We start from the raw sequence: 22,101 nt of genomic DNA, 5'->3' as shown, positions 1-22,101 counted from the left end.
TTAATTAATAGTAGTGCCTATAAAATAATGTTATAACATGTGATTTTTATAGGTTTGAGTTAACTCAATTAGTAAAGTTTTTTGTTTTTGAATAAAAGATTAAAGGTTTATTCCTTGTCTATATATACCAATTATTGATTACTATTTTGGCCTAATGATAAAGATCAATTATCTTCGAACTAACACTATAAGTTAAAATTCTATCTATCAAAACACACCCAAAACAAACACCTAATTTTCAATGGACAAAGAATACTTTCATTTTGGATAAGGAACGCTATGTTACTTATTTGACAACAAAAGTTCTTTTTTTTCATAGTCACCAATTTATTTAACTTAATGTTGTCCTACACATTATTAGATTTTATCCATTGACTCTAAACACAAAAGTTCTTATAATCCATTCAGGGGTTAATGACATACATACTTCAGAAATGAGACGCGCGCAATATACGAATTATGTAACAATCTTGAACGCTGTTATTCTTATCCAATATGTGCCAAGAGTTCTTCGAATCTACCGATCCTTGAAGGAACTGGACGAACATAAAAATATTGCCATAACGATCAGAGCTTCATTCAATTTCTTTCTATACATCCTTGGTGGTTATGTAAGTTTTAAAGTTTGCTTACGTAGTAATTTCGTTTTCTATTTTACATATTTGCATATTGAGGATGACTTATTAATATTACTTCTTTTTAAATTCAAAAATTAAAAATATATTTTATGGAAATTAAGTGGACGCTTCATATTTATACAATTCTTTTTCTTTCTTATTGATATACATATTTTTTAATACAAGATAAAAATTCTACTTTAATCTAATTTAAGTATAAAGACTTGTACCTTTGTTCTTGCTCCTCATACCTTAGAACCACTTATACTTGTGATGTGACCATTACACTAAAAATGATGTGTGGTGATCTCTTATTGATAATGTTGATTATTAGCATTTGGTTTTCGTATCTGCAAAATTTACTAATGTTTTAACGGGTTTTTCTGTTCGTTTAGGTGTTTGGAGCCTTTTGGTATTTTTTCTCAACTCAACGACTGACATATTGTTGGCGTAAAGCGTATTTACATCATGGTGAATGCGTCCAAGGTTCTTTTAACTGTGACCACAGTTTTGGAAATCTCTCTGTTTCACACGATTTCTGCTCTATTGATTCAAGTTCAACAAATACAAGAACCTTTGATTTTGGAATATTCCTCCAAGCCCGTCAGTCCGGGATCTTAGAGTCCACAGATTTTCCAAAAAAATTAATTTACACTGCCTGGTGGGGCTTGCGAAATATAAGGTGTGCACACTTACTATTCCATATATATCAGTTGTTACAACAAATAAAGGGACTTGATCCATAGATCTCCTCCTGATAGAAACTCAGCAATATCACTGAGTCACAAGGTTCATGGCATTTTCTATCATTTTTTTTTATAGTTAAAGTAATTATTGGTTCACCTAGTTTTTATTAGTGATCTCATTTAATAAAAATATTCTTTTTTTCTTACGTGGTAAAATTGTAAAGTAGAATCACTCATCCTCACACATTTGTAAACTATGAATCGCCTGATAAACATTGGATCACAATAGAAAGACAATACTTAATCCCTGAATTGTTTATAAATAAATATTGAGTTTTTTACAAATTTTTTCTAGATTTGGATCTAAATTACAAGTTTTTTTTTTAGTTTGCTACTAATAGAACTAATTTGCTTTTATCCTGGAGATGCTCTGGTATGTTTTGTTCTTTAACTATATATATGTGTGTGTGTGTGTGTGTGTGTGTGTGTGTGTGTGAGTTTCAGTTAATTTAACTAGTAAAATTAAATTTTTGTCATTGAATAACAAAATTGGGATTTGAACTCCGTCTATATTAAAAATCGATTGATATTTTGGTTTAATAATAAAAAACATGCATTATGAAGTTGATGTTATAGGTTGAAACTCTTGTGTGTGTGTGTGAGAGAGATGTATTCTTAGACCAAGTAGATGGGTCGGGTCAAGTCTCGTTCAGGTTCGAATTAGGGTAAAAAAGAAGTAGTCTGCCACATATAATAATAATAATAATAATAATAATATTTTAAAACTTAAATAATATATCAATTTTTAAATTGATATAATCAAAAGTTCACTAATGATATCGTTTAAAAGAACAACAAATAAATCGCAAATACCCATACAAATAAGATTTTGTTACTCTTTATGCTTCTACATCTGCATACCTTCTCTTAACTTATGCATTTCCTGTATAATTTTGTAAATTCCCACTTTATGCATTGTAGTTATAAAATTTTTGAGATTAGTGTCTCAAACTCTCATACATTATAGCTGTGCCTGCAGTTCTTTTGGTTCAAACCTCCAAACAAGTACGTACTTTTGGGAAAACGCCTTTGCATTTGGAATTTTTATCTTTGGCCTGTTATTATTTCTTTATTTCTTGGGAAACTTGCAGGTAAGTACCCAATCCTTTTCCCTAAGGACATTAATTAAGATGCATTTAATGTTATATTAAATCATATTTATACATTTTTAAAAATAATTTGTCCGTATAAGCCAATAAATCACAAACATGTGAATTTTATTTTTTAAAAGCTTGCATTAGAGTTCATAATTGAGCATTTGTTAGTCTTTGACTAGTGTCTTTAGAGCACTCCTTAATTGGACACATATATTAACATTATTGGATATTAAATAAGAAAATTCGATGAACTAGTCTTGGATCTCTTTACTTCAAATTTCAAACTTAACCATCTATGAATTCCACACCATTTATTGTTTTTGGTCTTCATCAAAGATTCTATTATTATGCCATGTGCATGACCACCATCGAAGCTCTCCCCTCTTTTTATTCGTAATTTTTTTTAAAGAGAATTATTATTTAGCTATACTTCTCAATTTTAGGGTAATTGAGTTTAAAGAAAAAAAATAAAATAATACCAAGAACACAAACAAAATGTCATAACAATTTCATAACATTTTCAAATTAACACATCAACTTACACATAGGTCCACAATAATCTCCAATTAATTTTTTTTAAATATTAATTTGAAAATGTTGTGAATTTTTCTTGTGTCCATAACATTTCTAAAAAAGAAAAAAACCAGCAAATATGTGTGTGGAGGAATGAGATGTTGTATACTTGTATAAATATACCTTTTTTTTTTTTTTTAATGCCTAAATATATGCTGTAAGATATCCCGAATTGAACTAACTAAGAGAATTTTGACAGGTTTACATGCAGCCTAGTGCTTCAAAGCATGTGAATTCTGAAAATGATAATTAAGAAACTGGATTCGGCTGTTGCTGGTTTTGAAAAATTACTGAAAGAATTGAGACAGCTTTACTTGCAGCGTAGTACTTCAAAATATGAAGAGAAACTGGATTCGGATGATGCTGGTTTTGAAAAATTACTAAAAGAATTGGGACAGCTTTACAAGCAGTGTGGTGCTTCAAAATCACCTGAAAATTCTGAAAGAGTTCAGAATTTGAAATCACCCCAAACTGTATGCTGCTGTTGTTGAACCCAAGACAACTTCTATTTTACAAAGACTCTGATTGCTGATGCTTTAAGAAAACTAGTTCTGAATCCAGAAGGAGTACCTGACATTGTTATTGCAAAGCAATGGTTTGTTTTGATGTCTTTGCTGTTTTCAGATTTGTCTTTCTAGTGATGGAGTTGCTACTTGTTTGGATTCTGAATAATGATGGCAAAACTAGGAAAAGGATAACGTGTGAATTCTGTTTGATGAACGGTATTAAATTCAATGAGGATTGTGTTTGTGTGTAGTTTATTTACACCTTTTGTAATCCTAATCCGTGTGATGTGATTTATAGGATTTGGTTATCTGATCTTATATTTTACAATCATGCTTGAATATTCATTTAAGTAACTAATGCAATGAATGGGCACCCTGGTATATAGGGTAGGTTTTTTTTTTTTTTTTTAATTTTTTATTTACACATTCTAAGTTTCTAACTATAGATAGGGTATACCTTTCAAAAATAGAACTACAATGTGATAATTTTATGACACTGATTAATTCCATTGTGATTCGTTTTATAAGGCATTTACCTCTCTCATGGATTGCCTTATGCAGCATTTTTGCTAATTTTGATGATTTGGCAATTGCCAACATCGCATATAGAAAAAGAATGGAAGAAAAAGACGACATACACTCATATTTCTGATTCTCATTCTAATTTTCTCTTTCAATTCCTGACATTTGGGTTTGTGTATGTTTAAAAGAGAGAACGTTTAAGGTAATTTTTTCTTAATTCTTTCCCAGTGAGTGTTGGTAGCACTTGCCACATTACAAAATTCCTCTGAAGGTAGCAAAAATAGTCAAAATACCTCATAAAGCAAAGTAGCAAACCACAATAGAGGTGAATGCCGTATTAAGCAAACCAAAAGAGAGATATGGTATGGATGATATAAATTGCTTAATAAAGAATTCTTGAATAACTATTAAAGCTAGTACTCACTACATCAAAAATATTTTATTAAAAAAAATGTAAATCCATTAAAAAATATTCGCTTTAGATGAAATTAATGTTTGTGAGATAACATTTAAGACGTTTCACTTAGAGATTTTTGTTGTGAATGCAGTGTTGTAGACAACTAAAAGAGTCACATTAATTCCTTGCATTTTTTCATTCTCATCTTGTTTTTAGTTATTCCTAATATTTTTATATTTTGAAATGTTATCGTAACTATGTCTCGCATTCTTAAATGCTGAAATGCTGAGGTCTAAACATTAGAAATTGGAAATTTTAGTTCAGCGAAAAAAAGAGGCAATTTTTACTTTGTTTTATATAATTTTATCTTAACATTATTTTGTTAGGAAGACACCAAGTGGGGCCCAGCGTTCTAGTGAATTAGACAATTAGACAAAGCTACGTGCCTGCCCAGCGTTCTAGTGAACAATATGGATGTAGAGTTCTCTGTGCCTGCCCAGCGTTCTAGTGAAGAAGAGGATGAACTTCAACATAGTGTTAAAAAGTTTAAAGAAAATAATGGTGCAAGAAGCTTCTTGCAACCTAGGAAGTTAGTGAGCTACAAAGACAGTCTTGTGGGAGACATTCCGGGTGCGTACGAGCAGAAGTTTACTACAAGCCAGCCTTACTGGGAGGAAGACTATGAATCGGAGACCGAGATGGAGCCTTTAACAGAGGGTATGGCTGAAGTTAAACTCTCCAAAGAAACAAAAGCGCGCATTGGAGCGCCTTGGTCGAAAGCTTTGATTTTGAAAGTGTTCGGTAGGTCCGTAGGTTATCACTGTTAGAAATACTGAATTCAATACTATTGTATTTCACACTGAAAGAATATACATGAGTGCCTTTATATAGTAGGCATATAAGTGCAGTACAAGTAAATATGAGTGCTATACAAGTAAACTAGTTTGGGCCTAAAGCCCACAACACTATACATGTTAACAATCACTACTTCATTTTTAAGATCAATGCTTTGTGGAAACCGACGGCGAAGATGGCTTGTGTGACCCTGGTTAAAGGGTTCTTCTTGGTTCGTTTCACCAACAGTGAGGACTATGACAACGTCCTTTGGGGAGGTCCATGATTTTTAGGGGAATATTTCCTTGCAATCAAGCCAATGGAGCCTTAGTTTATTGCTTCGAAGGCAAAACTCACGTCGGTGGCAGTTTGGGTTAGACTACCTGAACTACCAATTGAATTCTATGATACCTCGGTGTTGCGAGAAATTGGGAGTGCTATCGGTCCAGTTTTACGCATCGATTCCTACACAGCTTTAGAGACAATAGGAGGTTACGCGAGACTTTGTGTCCACATAGACTTAGAGAAACCGCTTATCAGTTCTATTCGAGTGGGAAGAGTGGTTCAAAAGGTGCTTTACGAAGGAATATGTGAGAGTTTGTTTAGACCTTTTAAACTAGATTGTTTGACCTAATATATTAATCAAGTGATTACTTAGATTAATTTTCAGGCCTAAGTTAAAACAAATAAATCATATCATGCAAAGTTGCGAAAAAGTAAATAACACCATGATATAATTACCTAGGAAAACCAATTAAATTAACTTGTTTCAAGGTAAAAACCTGGAGAAGATTTGACCTAGTTATCCTCAAGGTAAACCAAATCCACTATAAAAGAATTGAAGTTTTTACAAAAGATTTAACCCTAAATCTAATGCTACCTCATGTAGTAATTTACTAACACGACCACATGCAAGCTCCGAATCCACAGACTCCTCTTCTTGGATTAACAGCAACACAAGCACACCCTTGCTTGTGATTTTGAGACTCCACTCAAAGGTTTCAGATCACCATCAGTAGTTGATCTTGAATGCAGCAACTAGTTCTACCAATCCTTGATTGTAGTTTAAGCTCTGGTAGAATCTTGTGTAGTTAAAAGGTACAGAACCTCTCAAATTTCACAAAGAGTAACACACTAGTTTTTCAAAAGTCTTCAAAACATAGTTAGAGTTTTCTTTTTATATGTGTAGAAGTTTAAGAGAAACCTTAAATGTTTTTGTTGTGATTGGACTTAAATAACCTTCTACAGAAAACCCTATCTGCGATTTTCGATCGGTCGAGAATGATAGAACTTGAATTCTCTTTTCTGCAATCAGCTAGACTTTGTAATCTTCAAACACACTTATTTAAGCACATTCTAAACTCTTAGACTGGACTAATTTTGCTCTCGGTTTTGCTAACACATTACAACCATGATTCTAAACATTTAATCTAAATCTTTAGAAGTAGAACCTAACAAAGAGCAAGCATCATGAAGTTGAAGTCATAAGTTGAAACTCTATCTTGTGTGTGTGTGCGAGCGACCTAGTAAACAGGTTGGATTAGGTCTCATTTGGGTTCGAGTCAAAGTAAAAAACAAGTAGTCTTTCATAATAATAATAATTATTATTATTATTATTTTCTTATTTTAAAAGTTAAATAATATATCAATTTTTAAGTTTACATAATCAAAAGTTCACTAATGATATCATCACTATAAAAGAACAAAAAAATAAAGTGCAAATACCCACACACAAAGACTAGCATATGTTCACAGAGTAAAAATATAAATGGTCATCACCAAATCCACTATAAATATTTTTGTGATATAAACTAACAAACTAGACCTCCGATACTAGTAATAGATATCGTATCCAAGCTCTCTGCTCCTGCTATAACTATTGAACCAACCTTTAGTCTTCATAGTGATTTGGTGCCGCAAGTCGATTGCTAACCGTCAAACTAATCTCTTGGCCACTTCAAGGTCACTTGAAGATTTTGGTGTTTCCTTTGTGGTTTCAACAACACATCCAATAAATTTAGTGATCTTGAAACTCTCAACCTCTCAAAGATGATGAAAGCGAGAGGGTTGGAAAGCAAAGAATATTCTCAAATGAATTGTTTGTGTATTTTTTAGCCACTTAGATTTGATATTGGGGTTTTATATTTGTAGGCTTTGGGCTAGAAGTGGCTACACAAACTAATCTAGAAGCAACTCTCGAAAATTCCATACTAGGGCATTAGTTGACCAAAAGTCTTTTGCATTGTTAAAGATATATTAGCCCACATATTCAATAGGTCCAAGCGCAGTCACCCTTGTTGTACAAGTCAAGACATATTTTTGTATTAGTTAATTAATCATAGTTAATGTGTGGTTATTCTAAGGTTAAGCCTATTATAAATACCCTATATTGGTTTCATTGTAACATAGGATCTGTACTTCGAGCATATATCAAAGATGTAGCCCTTAATAGTTTCTTCCTTGAACATAGGTTGTTAAGACTGAACCACATGATTCATTGTGTTTTCTTGTGTCCCTTTTTTATGCTTCTGATTCTGCATCTATTTTTTATCTTCTCTAATTTATTTAACATGGTATTAGAGCCAACGATCTTGGCCTCTAGAAAAATCTTTGTTCCTATTCCAAGCTTCTTCTTGCAAGCCACCATACTATGGTCTCCATAGCAACTCCATGACTTAGTCTAGATCTATCTCCGTACCTAGGCAACCTCAAACATGCCTCCATCAAAGTCTTTTCTTTGTGTCCGTAAACATAAAATCTCAAGTTTGAAAATCAAAGAATTGACAATGTTTCACAAATATAAATTTGTATTGATGCATTTGTAGTTAAAATTTTCTGTATTTAGATTCTAATGCAATAGAATTATCCTCTGATTCAACTACCTTGGAAAAGTCTTCGATTCAAGTATTGCATCGATGTGGTCTTGATTTGAACACAAATTGTCTTCACTTTGATTGGAAAGTGGATTGAAAGATCTTTGGAATGAAATTGTGATAAATATTTTGCTATGAGCTTGTTAGAGATTTATACGAGTCTTGAGAAGGTGTGATGACACATGATTGGCTATTAGCAGTGACACATGTCATAATTTTAAATGTGGGGTTTTGTATCTTGTTCTCCAATGGACACCTGACATTATTTGATTAGTCAAAATGTTTTAATTTAAAATAACACATGGTAGCTTTTATTCAGATTGCTTATGTCTTTTTTTTTTTATAAAATAAACCAACATGTGTCGACGTGTGATTGAATCTTGGGTGTTCTTTGTAATTTTTATTCTGAAACACTTGGAATATTTCCATTGGTCTTTAGATAATGATAGTAGAATCCACTAAATAGCATGTGGCATCTTGTAATTGGATGCTTTGAATGTACTACGTGGACTTGATGAAATGAAGTGGCAATTTGTGATTGGTAGGAAATTTTCACTTTTGACAATGTCACCACTACATATGTACTCTAGAATCATCAACCATGCAGCCACCATTGTTGCATCGTCCCCGTCATCACATCTTAGTGCCATCAAAGGAACTCCTCAAACCTCCACCACTACAAGCATTGTGGATTTAAAGCTCCCACATAGGCAAAGACTACTCTTTCCTCATAAATCCTTTTTAGCCCTCGAAATATTATCATGCGACCCACATAGGCCTCCTTATCAACCTTAAGTGACTAAATCCTAGATTCCTAGTCACCTCCAAACACCACCGTAGCACAAAATTAAAAACCTAATGAAGTGAACCTTCAATCTTTCAAGCTTACTAGTTGTAGGTTTCTTTTGAAAAAATTGACCACAATGGTAAGTTCCTTGACGTCCCATGGCCAAAACCCTAAAATCTGACAGCCTCCCTCCATTACATGTGTCACGACATGCAACCAAAATCATCCTAGGTGTTGTCGCCTCTGCACCCTCCAGTATGCGCCTCAACGCCTATCTCACGCACCTCACATGCCATCAATATTTGCACGTCACATGCCTTCATGAGTTCCACGCACCATAAACGCGGTCTGCCTATAATGCAGTGGCGGCGCCATGTTATGCTCAGGGTGTTCCTAAGAACACCCTGACTTGAAGTTTTTATATATACATATATATATATATATATAATAATTAATTTTTTTTTTTTTTAATTTTGGTACCCTTACAAAAAAAATAGGAACACCCTCAGTAAAAATTGGGAACACCCTCAAATTAAAAAAAAAAAAAAAAAAAATATTTGTTCTACTTTCAAGCAAAAAAAAAAAAAAAAAAAAGCCCAAAAAAAATTTCAACTTAAATCTGTAAAAAAAAAAAAAAAAAAAATGTAACAGAGCAAAGCAAAAAAAAATTTGTAACAGAGCAAAAACGGACGGCAACTAGCAAGCCCAACATCAAGCCTACGGCAAGCCCAACAAATTACTGAGGAAGCAAACCCACCGTTTCTCAAAAAAAAAAAAAAAAAAAAAAAAAAAAAACCACAATACAGATCAGCAACCTCAAATCAATAGTTCAGTACATCAGACATCAGAAATCAGAAATCACTAAAGCTTTTCTCAAAAAAAAAAAAAAAGAGGAAGAAAATCACTAAAGCTAAAGCAAACCTAAAAAGAAAAAACAGAGCAACGGCGCCTCCCCTTAGAAGTTAGATCGGCCCAGCTCCAGCGCAATCGCTCATCGGACATCGTCGCCCCTCATCTCATCGAAGACGGAGATCGGTCCAGCTCCAGTCCAGTCGCAGTCGCTCAGCCTCATTGGACATCGTCGCCCCTAGCCTCATCGCATCGGAGACGGAGATCGGCCCAGTTCCAGTCGCAGTTGCTCAATCATCGTTGCCGTCGCAGTTCACACTTGCACATCGGAGATGAAGATCGGCCCAAGTATTTCTCTCTCTTTTTCTCTCTGACTCTCTCGAAGTCTCTCACTCTCTCTCCCTCAAATATGAAATGAAATAATGAAATAATCTTATGACTCTCTGTCTCTCTCTCTCTTTATTAACTTTAGTCTTTATCTGAACACTGTGAACTGTGATTGGCTGAATCACCTTTCAAAAAAAAAAAATGATTGGCTGAAGCACTCAGTGTGTTAGTGGAGTTTAACTTTAATAATTTTTTGACTTTTTGAATTGACATTTTGGCTTTATCTTCATTCTTATCCGTTGGTTGGTGTGTGTTGTGTTGAACTGTTTGGTGAGATATTAATTGTCTTTTAGGATAATATTATTGTGATTTGTGAAATTATGATTGTGAAATTTTCTGATTGGCAGGCTTGTCTGTTGAGTAGTGTAATGTGCATATCAGCACATGAAATGTGTAATGTGCACGTGACTTACTTTTTTAGTGTAACGTGTAACTAATAAATAATAATTTAATTAATCAATAATTAATTGGAAAAAATAATTAATAAATAATAATTAATAATTTAATTAACCAATACATTATAAAAGACAAACAAATTAAATTATATTAGGCTAAACAACAAATAATAATTTTATAATTAATAGAACAATAATATAATAAATTATAGTTTATAAAAGACAAACAAATTAATAAAACAACTAAACAACAATAATTAATAATTTTATTAATATTTCAAATAAACTTATAGTTAATTGTTTATTCTTTTACTAGAATTATGAACAAATATTTGATGAGAAAACTATGTACTCAAAAAAAAAATTTCTAGAAAAATTTTTTAGGAACACCCTGGGAAAAATTCCTGGAGCCGCCACTGCTTTAATGACATCATTAATGATGTCATCGTTTGACATGTGTAGCTCTTATGTCTTGCCACACAAGCTTCATCATGTCTGCCTACTAGCTTCTTTGTGTCATCGCCAGCAACCACAGCAACCTTCTCTCTCTCTCTCTCTCTCTCTCTCTCTCTCTCTCTCTCTCTCTCTCTATTATTGTTGATGTCATCAATACCATCAAATCGGGTTGCCCCAAACCAAACAAGTGACCTTAACTATTTCTTGAATTGGTTTCCCTTTGAAATGCTAGACTGGACCAGTCCAAGCTAACCGTTGACTTTGAATCTGCTTACTTAGACAAATGGCTTGGACCGTTGACTTTTTTATGTTAACCACAAGTCAAAATTTTTTGACCAGGCATATCTTACTTAGGTTTCCCCATAAATTCAATTTTGGAGTTTGTTTCCCCATTTAAGACTCATAAATTGCTTAAATTGCCAATTTCTCATTCTTTTTTTGGTCTCCTATATGGGAAAAACTTGCCAATTGTGCTTCATCATTATGTCATTTTTGCTGATTTTGTTCAAGCTGTTAGGGTCATATTTTCATGTGTTGGCGTATCCTTTAACAAAACACACTTTACTTGTAATTAGGTAGTTTTAAGTGGTTTTTAAAATATTATGAAGTATGTTTTACAAACTAGACATGTGGTACTATTGAAGACATGAAGACTACAACAAAAAACTAGTGAAGAAAAGCTAAAAAAGTGAATCTCGACAATAGCTCGATACTAGCATCTATTGATAATAAATAAAGAACCTTGATACCTCTTGATCTATCGAGCTTCGTAGATTCAAAATTTTCAGATATTTTTTCGGCCCATGATGACTTGGACTTCTAGGGTTTAATTCACTAAACTTTTTGGGGATATAAAAGCTTTATTTTAAAGTCATCACAAGATACAAAGACTCAATTAGAAAATCTATACACTTATTTTGAAGCTACTACATTCTTACGTGGCTTAGGGTTTTGTAACCAAGTGTTTCATTCTCTACAAGTGTATTGAATAACTTTGCATCCAACAACAAGCTTCAAGTTGTTGGTAGTTAGTCACGTACTAGGATCCATGCAAAGGGAAGAAGTCTCTACAAAATTAAGACCAATTGGGAATTGGTATAAGGATTCTACTATAGGTAGATACTTTGGGATAGACCAGGTTTGGGGTAAGATTCCTTGTACTTCTTGATTTTGATTAGTGATTCTAAATTATGACCGAAAAAATACTCAGTTGGGTTTTTGCCTTGTAAGAGGCTTTCCTCATTAGTTAACAAATTACCGTATCAATTTATTTTCCATTGCATTCTAGTTTATTTGGTGATCTGTTCAAGCCTTCACGATTTGCATGTAATTTGACCTAATTAATCAACTTTAGTAATTAAATTAATTAACTGAGGTTAATTTATAACCCAACATAAGCCATTAGTGTAGCCATTCTGCAGCCATAGTAGTCTTCCTTGGTCATTTATGCACCCATTCTCAAACCTTTATAGCATTCTTCTGGCATTATTTTGTTGTCCTCTCCATTTTGCATGGTTCTTCTTCTATAGTGCCCAATCAACATCAAATCAATCTCTTCCAAGGTCATTCTCCAGGTATTCTCAAGTTTTCAAGGTATCTTCATGGTCATCTTTAAGGCATTATTTGAGGCATCTTAAAGGGATCTTCTCAAACTTGTTCCAAACTCAAGGCTCCATTTAATTTCCACCTTGAGTTTGAGGGTGGTGGTGGGGGGGGGGGGGGGGGGGGAGTGTTAGAGATATATAAACCCAAATATTTTAGGCCCAAGCTCAATCATGCTTGGTGTGCAAGCCATGGTATAGTCTTGTATTACAAGTCTATTAAAAGAAGTTAATGTAAGGTTAAGCTTATTATAAATATCCCATATTGGGATCATTGTAATACAGAATATGTACTTCACTCATTAGAAGAGATGTGGGCCTTATGGGTTTTTTCCATGGCCATAGGTCATCAAGACTGAACCATGTAATTCTTTGTATGATATTGTGTTACTCTTATATGCTTCCACTTCCGCATATTTTTTCTTAACTTATGCATTTCCTGTATAATTTTGTATATTCTCACTTTATTTAAAGTTATAAACTTTTAAGATTAGTGTCTCAGACTCTCATACATTATAGTTGTGCCATTTTTGCAGTTCTTTTGGTTCAAGCCTCCAAACAAGTACGTACATATGGGAAAATGCCTTTGCATTTGGAATTTCTATCTTTGGCCTGTTATTATTTCTTTATTTCTTGGGAAACTTGCAGGTAAGTATCCAATCCTTTTCCTTTCACTTCTTTTCTTTTAAAAATTGTTTAAGTGTCCTAGTTGTACAATTGAGAGAGAGAGAGAGAGAGAGAGAGAGAGAGAGAGAGAGAGAGAGAGAGAATCACTTTTTTTAAATGTAATTCAATAGCTACAACAATAGGGAATGATGGATTTAAATCCTGGACATCTTATGTATGCCAAAAGACAAAGAATAAGAAATACCAAAAAATTAGAAAGAGTAAAAATTAAATGAAAGATACAGATTCTACTTACCATGATACCCCAAATTTCCTCTACATAATAACATCTAAACATTAATGTTCCAAAAATTAAAGTCGTTCACAATATGGAACCATCTCAACGACAAAATTTTATACCCATATCACTCAAATTGATTGAATCCATCAATCCCTAGTATACCCAATCCAACCATTGCTTTAGATAAATAGAGTTAGGTTTCATAATCACATTTTATAGATAGCAATGTAATTCTAAAGCTTGGAAAATCAGAAGTAACAGACAGTGCACCAAGCCACCAGCCTACTCATATTTCTACTATGTAATAATGGCAGCCACATCTGGCTGACTTAAAAGCAGATCAGGCAAAACTTGATACAACCAAATCCCATTAGATCCACCATCACGCACTTTTGGTACAATGGTCACTCTTCAAGTATAAGTGCTTGTGGGATATGGGAGGGTAAGGGTCGAGGTTCAAGTTTCTAGATGGGAGCATCACACACAAATACATTTAGATTAGGCTAGAGTAGAATTTCTATCTTGTATCCACACAAAAAAAAAAAAAAATCCCATTAGGTCCATTAACCCCATCATGCACTTTTGGCACAATGATCACTCCTCAAGTATAAGTGCTTGTGAGCTATGGGAGGGCAAGGGTCGGGGTTCAAGTTTCCAGTTAGGAGCATCACATGCAAATACATTTAGATTAGGCTAGAGTAAAATTTCTATCTCTTATCCAAAAAAAAAAAAAATCCCATTAGGTCCATTAACCCCATAACACACTTTTGGCACAATGGTCACTCCTCAAGTATAAATGCTTGTGGGGTATGGGAGGCCAAGGGTCGGGGTTCAAGTTTCCAAATGGGAGCATCACACACAAATGTTTAGTTACAGATTATTGTAGACAAAGAAGCGGTATCTAGCAAAGAAGATATGATCGGCAACATTGGCCACGCTTTGAATTCTTTCGTCCCCTCACTATGCAGATTGTAAACTTAGTTACAGAACAGCCCCAAAATGAATTCAATTCCTAATATCCAAAACAAAAACAAATACTCAATAACAAATTCTAATTTTCTAACTCAAATACCTGAATCAAAACCAAATCTAACCCAAATGCCTAAATCCAACCAAATACTCAAACATAAATCATACTATCTCTGAGAAGATTATCTTTTTTTGCTAAGTAAATCTTTGAGAAAATTATTCTCTACCATAACATACAAAGTAATCAATTTCGTACAAAGAACATCAGTCTTTCAAGTTTAAGAATTTAAAACATGCAAAACCTAGAAAAACCCAACATCAAAAATAACAAAATCATGACTTAAAAGTATTTTTTTATTAAATATTGTCTAAAATCTACAATGTATAAACAAAATAACAAAATATTTTCAGATTTCAAAATCCCACAATTTCAATCCCCCTTACAAATAACAGAACATGTAAGAGAGGTAAAGTTAGGAGAATATTAGGAAAAAAAATTGGTACATTTGCTTTGATGAAATTAGAGACTCCGAATTGATGAAAGATTCCATTTCATCTCTGCAGAGAAAGAAATTGAATTTTTTACATCCAAGAGAGACGAATTTAAACACACCCATTACTAAAAATATCTAATAAAATAGTCGCATATCAGAATTTCGAATTCCTTAACCCTAATTTCTGGAACCAAACCCAACTATCATTGTAAAAGTTTAAAACATATAAGAGATCTAATTTGTGGGAAAAAGTCAGAGAATGAATACTAACCCCGTCGGAGGCATTGTTAATAGGCAGAGTGATTGCGTTGTAAGGTATGACTTTTCACAGTTAAAATCTAAACGTGTTAAAGTGTTTTGAAACTTTTAGATTTCTTATGCCCAAACGATGTAGTCTTTACCGTTTTGCCTCTTTCTCTGTTTCTTTCTCCATTTCTCAAGCTTCATCGCCTCTCTCTCTCCCTCTCTCTCTCCCTCCCTCTCTCTCTCTCTCTCTCTCTCTCTCTCTCTCTCTCTCTCTTTATATATATATATATATATATATATATATATATATATATATATATATATATATATATATCTGTATGCATAGTATTTTAACCGGATAATTTTTTAATTTATGGAGAGGCTTTTAAACGGTGTTGTAGCATTGCCAAGTAACATAATTTATCGCTTTTTAATTTATACGTGGCTGAATTTTAGATAGACATTTTTCCTATATGGCAATACCTCCTTAATTGCAGGAAAAGGCTTCTGCTATTATATATATATATATATATATATATATATATATATATATATATATATATATATATATATATATTTATAAGAAAAAAATACAAAGATAAAAAAATAAAGAAACAAAATTTTTAATTCAAGAGAAAAATGTACAAAAAACCAATATAAGTTTTATTTTTATTGCACGAAAATTATAGGTGGAATTTTAAAAATGAAAAAAAAAAGTTACATTACAAATTGTTCATTTATAGAAAACATAGCAAATATTTTATTTTTGAAATGGTTAGCAAATATTACATACTTTATATGCTATCTCCTCTACTTGAACCGACATCCTCCCCTCTCCCCAAGAACTACCAACTAGGTGGTGGTAACATAGAAAATAAATACAAAAAATATATATATATATATATATATATTTTTTTTTTGTTGAGAAAAGTTAAGAATAAATACAATTACAATACGATATAATGAATGTGTTGTCTTTGTATAGTTTTTTAACATGAAAAATACGAGTATTCACATAAGCAGTATTTTATATATTGTCCATATTGACTTAATTGTGACACATATAATATCTATATGTGTTATGCTTTTAGGGGAAAAATGAGTAATTATCCCTAATTTGAAAACTATGTACTAAAATGCTTATATTTTGAGACTATTTAGCAAAATGCATCTGTTTCTGATAAAATAGAGTGTTATGTGAAACTCGATATCATCAAAATTGAGTTCTATGTATATTTTTAAGTAGAACTCGACACTAGCAATGTTAAGTTCCACTTAAATTTTCATAAAAATTTAAGTGGCAAAATATGCATAGAATTCAACATTAACAATGTCGAGTTACACCTGTAACTTGATTTTGTTAAAATTCAATTCCAAAAATAGAAACATTTTGCTAAATAGTTTCAAAATATGGGCAATTTGCTACATAATTTTCAAATTAGGGGTAAATATCCATTTTTGTATACTAAATTTAGGGCCAAAATGGTTATTTACCCCTAATTTGAAAAATATGTAGCAAATTGCCTTTGTTTTGAAATTATTTAGCAAAATGCCCCAGTTTTGGAACTCGATTTTAACAAAATTGAGTTTTGTGTAAAACTCGATATCTCCAAAATGTTCTATGTATATTTTTAAGTAGAAATCAACATTGCTAATGTTAGTTCCACCTGTAACTCAATTTTGTTAAAATTAAGTTTCAAAAACATGAACATTTTACTAAATAGTTTCATAACAGGAATATTTGCTACATAGTTTTCGAATTAGGGATAAATACCTGTTTTAGCCTGCTTTTAGACAATGTTTAAATATCTGTATGCATGTGTGTGTATAATCATATACGTATGTCAGATTTTATCTTTCTGAAGACAAATTTTGACCTCACCACCATTCCATAATATAATCTCCACTAATAACTCTACATTACTGATACTGATATGGGAAGTAATATTTTGCCTATTGTTAGTGAGAATCTACTGTTCTAAAAGGGTGTAACTTTAGTCAAGTTAGCATACAGCATACAGCATACAGCCTCTTCTAATGTTCCATTATTAGTTAAAGTTCTAACTAACTATCGTACATACATTAAGTGGTGACTAGCCAACAATATTGTCTTATTCATTTAGTAACTTTACTTACTATCGTACATACATTAATTTATGGTAGATGACAACATTGATTAGGCATAAATATAATATTAAGTTATTTAGCCAATAGTTTGAATTATTAATAATTACGAAGTGTACTTATTTTTACATTTTTACCAAATGCTTTGCTAGGAAATTGCGAACTTTGAATTTTTTTTTTATTCAATAAGTTTTTGTGATAATTTTTCTATTTTATAATTATTGATGTGATAAATTGTGAGTTTTAGATTATGAGCAAGTTAACTGCAATATTTAACTTTTTTACAAAAAAAAAAAAGCTAATTTTTATTGATTTATTGATTATGATCTTTTAATGAATTGTTTTTAAGTTAATATATTTTTAAAAAATTCCTCTGATATTTGGTATAAAATCAATTATAAATGAATTCTGAGATGTAAAGAAAGTTAAATTTCATTTTAATAGATATTTACATTGCAAGTATCAAGAAACATTTATTTTGTATTTTTTATTTGATAAGATTTTTTTTAAGTGAAAGATTTTGTTGTATATTAGTATGCAATAATTGCTAAATAATGGGTTATGTAGCAATAATTGCTACTAATATACATGGGTTATGTAGCAATAATTGCTAAATGAACCATTCACACTGGTTCAAAGATGAACCATTCACACTGGTTCAAAGATCATGTGAATTGGGTTATGTAGCAATAATTGCTAAATGAACCATTCACACTGGTTCAAAGATGAACCATTCACACTGGTTCAAAGATCATGTGCAATTCACATGATCAAATAGACCCGTAAACACTATACATTCCTATGGTTAATACTAAAATAGAAAATTTATACGTTGGCCCTCTCCATTAAAATCCCATCCCTTTCCACCCATATTTTGTTGGTTGGTGAAACCGTGAAAAAGACAAACATAGGAAGATTTGAGGGATTGACCAGTGTGAACGGTTCATTTCATTCATCAATTAAGATCTTGATGTCAGGTCTTACTCTTATTTATTACTTGCATCTACTTCTGCACCTCCGCATGCTCTTTTTTTTTTTTTTTTCCCTTCCCTCATGTTCCGCCCTGTCAAATGCATGCTACTTGAGTCTGTTATCACGATGTAAAACACAGTTTAAAATAAAATTTTCAATCATTTACTCTCACATCAGAGTCTGCGCCAATCTTTCACGTGGCATAAATGGACAAAACAAAACAGCTTTAAACGGACGGCATTTTTGGTCCTACATCTTGGGTCACAGGTAACAGTTAATTTGGTCATAAAGAGTTTCTTAAAAAAAAAAAAAGTCACGATCACATTTAATTTGATACATATTATTTTCAATTTACAGTTCATTTGGTCTTTAATATTAACTTATTAACTCTAAAATAATAAAATTAAAAATATATATTTACATAATAAGGTGTGCAATTGCTAACACAGTTGACGTAATAATAAAAAATAAAAACTCATTGAAAAATATTGCAAAGTATACTTTTTTTTTCCAATTTTTTACCATTTTTTTTAAGAAGTACCTCACTTAGATTTTTTAATTCAAAAAGTATAAAAATTTTCATAATTATTAATATGATATATGGTGATTAGCCTATAATAAAAATTGTGTCAATAGTAAATCCTTTTAAAAGTAATTTTGCTAAAACCATAATTCTCGGCTTGATAAATTTTGGAAAATATTATATGTCCTTTTTAAGTTTTAACATGCTTGATTTTCATTTCCATCATATATTCCACATTACTATGTTTAGTTAGCTGATTTTACTTTGGAATAAAGGAGATTCTAAAAATAAATAAAAACTTTGGAATAAATGAGACATGTCCTTTTGGGGTCCTACCCCTTGGCCCATCCCTTATGATGAGGGGGAGCCTCCACCGGAAAGACCTGACAATTTCTCAGAACAAATTGAATTCTTATCGGTTGAAGGCCTAATGATTTCTTAGAGGAAAAAAAAAAGAGTTCTTATTGGTTGGTGAAGAATACAATATTCTTAAAGAGAGACTTGACCATTGTCCATGGTTCATACTACACACACTGTTACTAAGTGTTTTTAGGTCTGAAGGACATTGAAGATGGCCAGGTCTCCAAGGTTCTTCTTGTTCCTGTTTTAGTTGTTGCAATTAATCTTCTTTTATTAAAACAAACAAAGAATTGTTATGATCTCACTAATTTAGTCCAATACATCAAAAAAGACACACTCTTCTCTCTCTGAAAAACTTTATAAAAATGTGCTTAGGGTTTCCTTTATATACTAGAAGAAGTAGATCTGAAACCCTAATCCTTTTTGGGCTTGAGCTACTATTAGGTCGAATTTAAAATTCTACAGACACATATTTCAATCGGTCAAGCCAGTTCTTCAATCAATCGAACCAGGCAGATTTTGAAATATTCTTTTTGAAGCTTGTATGTTTTTGAATCTTGACTTGAATCACCCATTGTTTAATAATACCTATAGACTCTAGGATCTATATCTAGACAAGTTTGTGTTCACGATTTGCCAATTGTTCTAAACTTTTAGAACCTAACAATCTTATTCTTTGGCAATTCATGACAAAACTTACATACAAAATGAAATACTCAAATACAAGAACAACCCAATATAATAAAAATGCCCAAATACATCACAAATCCCAATCTAAGACTCTTAACTTAGAAGTTGCAATAAGAGGTAGAAGGTCTTGATCATAATGTACTTGTCTTTCCTGAAAACACTCCGAAAAACACATCAATGCATGTGTGGAAAGAAAGACATATAAACAATATGAAACACACATATAAAACAAAAGTGTAAACTAACTCTCCCCCTAAGTTAGATACATCAAAAAAATTTATTTTCTCCCTCTTTCAAAAACAATTTCAACTCCCCAAAAAAAAAAAAAATCTCCCCCTTTCAAAAACAATTTCAACTCCCCCCAAACAAAACAAACACGATTCCCACATTTCATCTATTTCTCCCCCTTTTTGTCACGTATTGACAAAAACAACTCAAACAAAGAGTAAACAGAAAACATACGCAACAAAAGTCAAGAGAAAATAGAGAATCAAGGAAACAAATGAATCTAGCTCTATAGAGAATAGAGGCAACTCCCCCTATGGAGAGTAACAACTCTCTCTAAGAACAACAAAGGTTAAAAAAAAACTTTTCTCCCCCTATAAAAATAGGAAATAACAACACAAGTTTTGGGAAACCAGTTTTAGGGAAACTTTAGGAGGTGGGGAAAAACTAAAAGAAACATAAGTTGAGGATACACTTAAAAAATATTATCTCTTTCTATAAATGCAAACTTGACACATTGTGACCCATAAATAGATGGTGTTTGAACTCAAATTAAGTAGAGAAAATATTTGCACATTAGTATCCATCATATTTTAAAACATATTTTCAATTTTTAGCATTTCACACATCAAGAAGAATAGCATATACTAAAATGTACAAAGGACTCAAAAATTAATCAATCAATTTTTAGATCAAGTTGAGTACCCAATTTAGCAAAGTGTATGCATGTTATGTGTGAAAACAATGAGAAATATGACTGCAAAACTGCAAGATGGATACACAATTGATGCATAAAAAACAATTTGGTCAAAAACTTAGAAACTGAATATTTTTCAGTTTCGATCGGTCAAGAATCGATCGAATACCAATCGATTCAAGGCGAGAGCAATGATTAAAAATTAAGGGATTTTTGATCGCTTGAAAAACACACCTAGTCGCTCCAAATTCTAGAAATTTGCATTTTTGAAAAAATGCAGAAGATTATGAAGAAACAACTCAACCCAAGTAATTTCATGAATGAAATGCTAGAGAATGGTTTAAATGTTTTTTTTAAAAAAAAACATGAGTTTTCAACCCAAAACTTCAAAACAAGGTTTTTAATAATCAAAAACACAATTTTTGCCAACCCTTAAACATATTTTGCATCAAACACCATAGAAAACATAATCTTGGATGGCCAAATTGATTCACACACAATTTTATGTACAAGGCTTAGCAAAGACTAACTTGTGATGTGTGTGTAAACTAGTGAAAGCATGAGATATATGTGAGGTGATATGTAAATAGTAATCAATCACAATTTCTACATTATTCATCACATAAATTTGAAAGTGACTATCACCTAAAGAATTACATCATATAACTCTCACATCTCCTAGATCAAGAGTATTGTTCTTCAAAAAAATCAAAATCAAAAGTATTGTGGTTCATTAGTATTGTTCGATGAAAATATTTTTACTTCTTCTGTTCTTCCTATGTAAATAATAATAAATAAATAAATAAGGTCTATTGCACTTGAAATAAATAAAAAAATTGTTGTGGTCACTAGTCCCAATAATAAGACCTGAATATTGTAAAGTTAGCATCAAATATGACAGGCAAGCCAAACGATCATATATCTATATGTCACATTTTTTTTTTCAAGTTTTCAACAATAATTGTGTGAATATTTAGCAAAAAAAGGAAAAAAAAAAAAACAATAATTGTGTGAATTAATCTAAAAACATAAACAGTTCAACCAAGGAGGTCCATGGCTCGGAAGCCCCTAGAATTTTGAAAATATATATAGTATATAAATTTTATGAGATTTTATAATTTAGATTCAAGAAAATTCTTCTCAGAACTCTTAATATAATCCTAGGCCCCTTTAAAAAAAATGGTCCAAACAATAACAACAAAAATTTGCGCAAAAAAAAAAAAATAATATTTAGGCCCCCATCCCAAAAAAATT

General features: G+C 31.9%; 1 long non-coding RNA gene across 1 annotated transcript; it reads left to right on the top strand.

Moving 5' to 3' along the window:
• Positions 1-433: 433 nt before the first annotated feature.
• On the top strand, positions 434-2,456 carry LOC142642227 (uncharacterized). Its single transcript, XR_012845620.1, has 3 exons — positions 434-611; positions 1,013-1,299; positions 2,343-2,456. It is a non-coding gene; the product is annotated as an uncharacterized LOC142642227 (long non-coding RNA).
• The last annotated feature ends 19,645 nt before the right edge of the window (positions 2,457-22,101 follow it).

This window comes from Castanea sativa, chromosome 7 (genome assembly GCF_040712315.1).
Source record: "Castanea sativa cultivar Marrone di Chiusa Pesio chromosome 7, ASM4071231v1".
Taxonomy (NCBI): Eukaryota; Viridiplantae; Streptophyta; class Magnoliopsida; order Fagales; family Fagaceae; genus Castanea; species Castanea sativa.
Note: the sequence above shows the minus strand (reverse complement) of the source record. Positions and strands in the feature narration are given on the sequence as shown.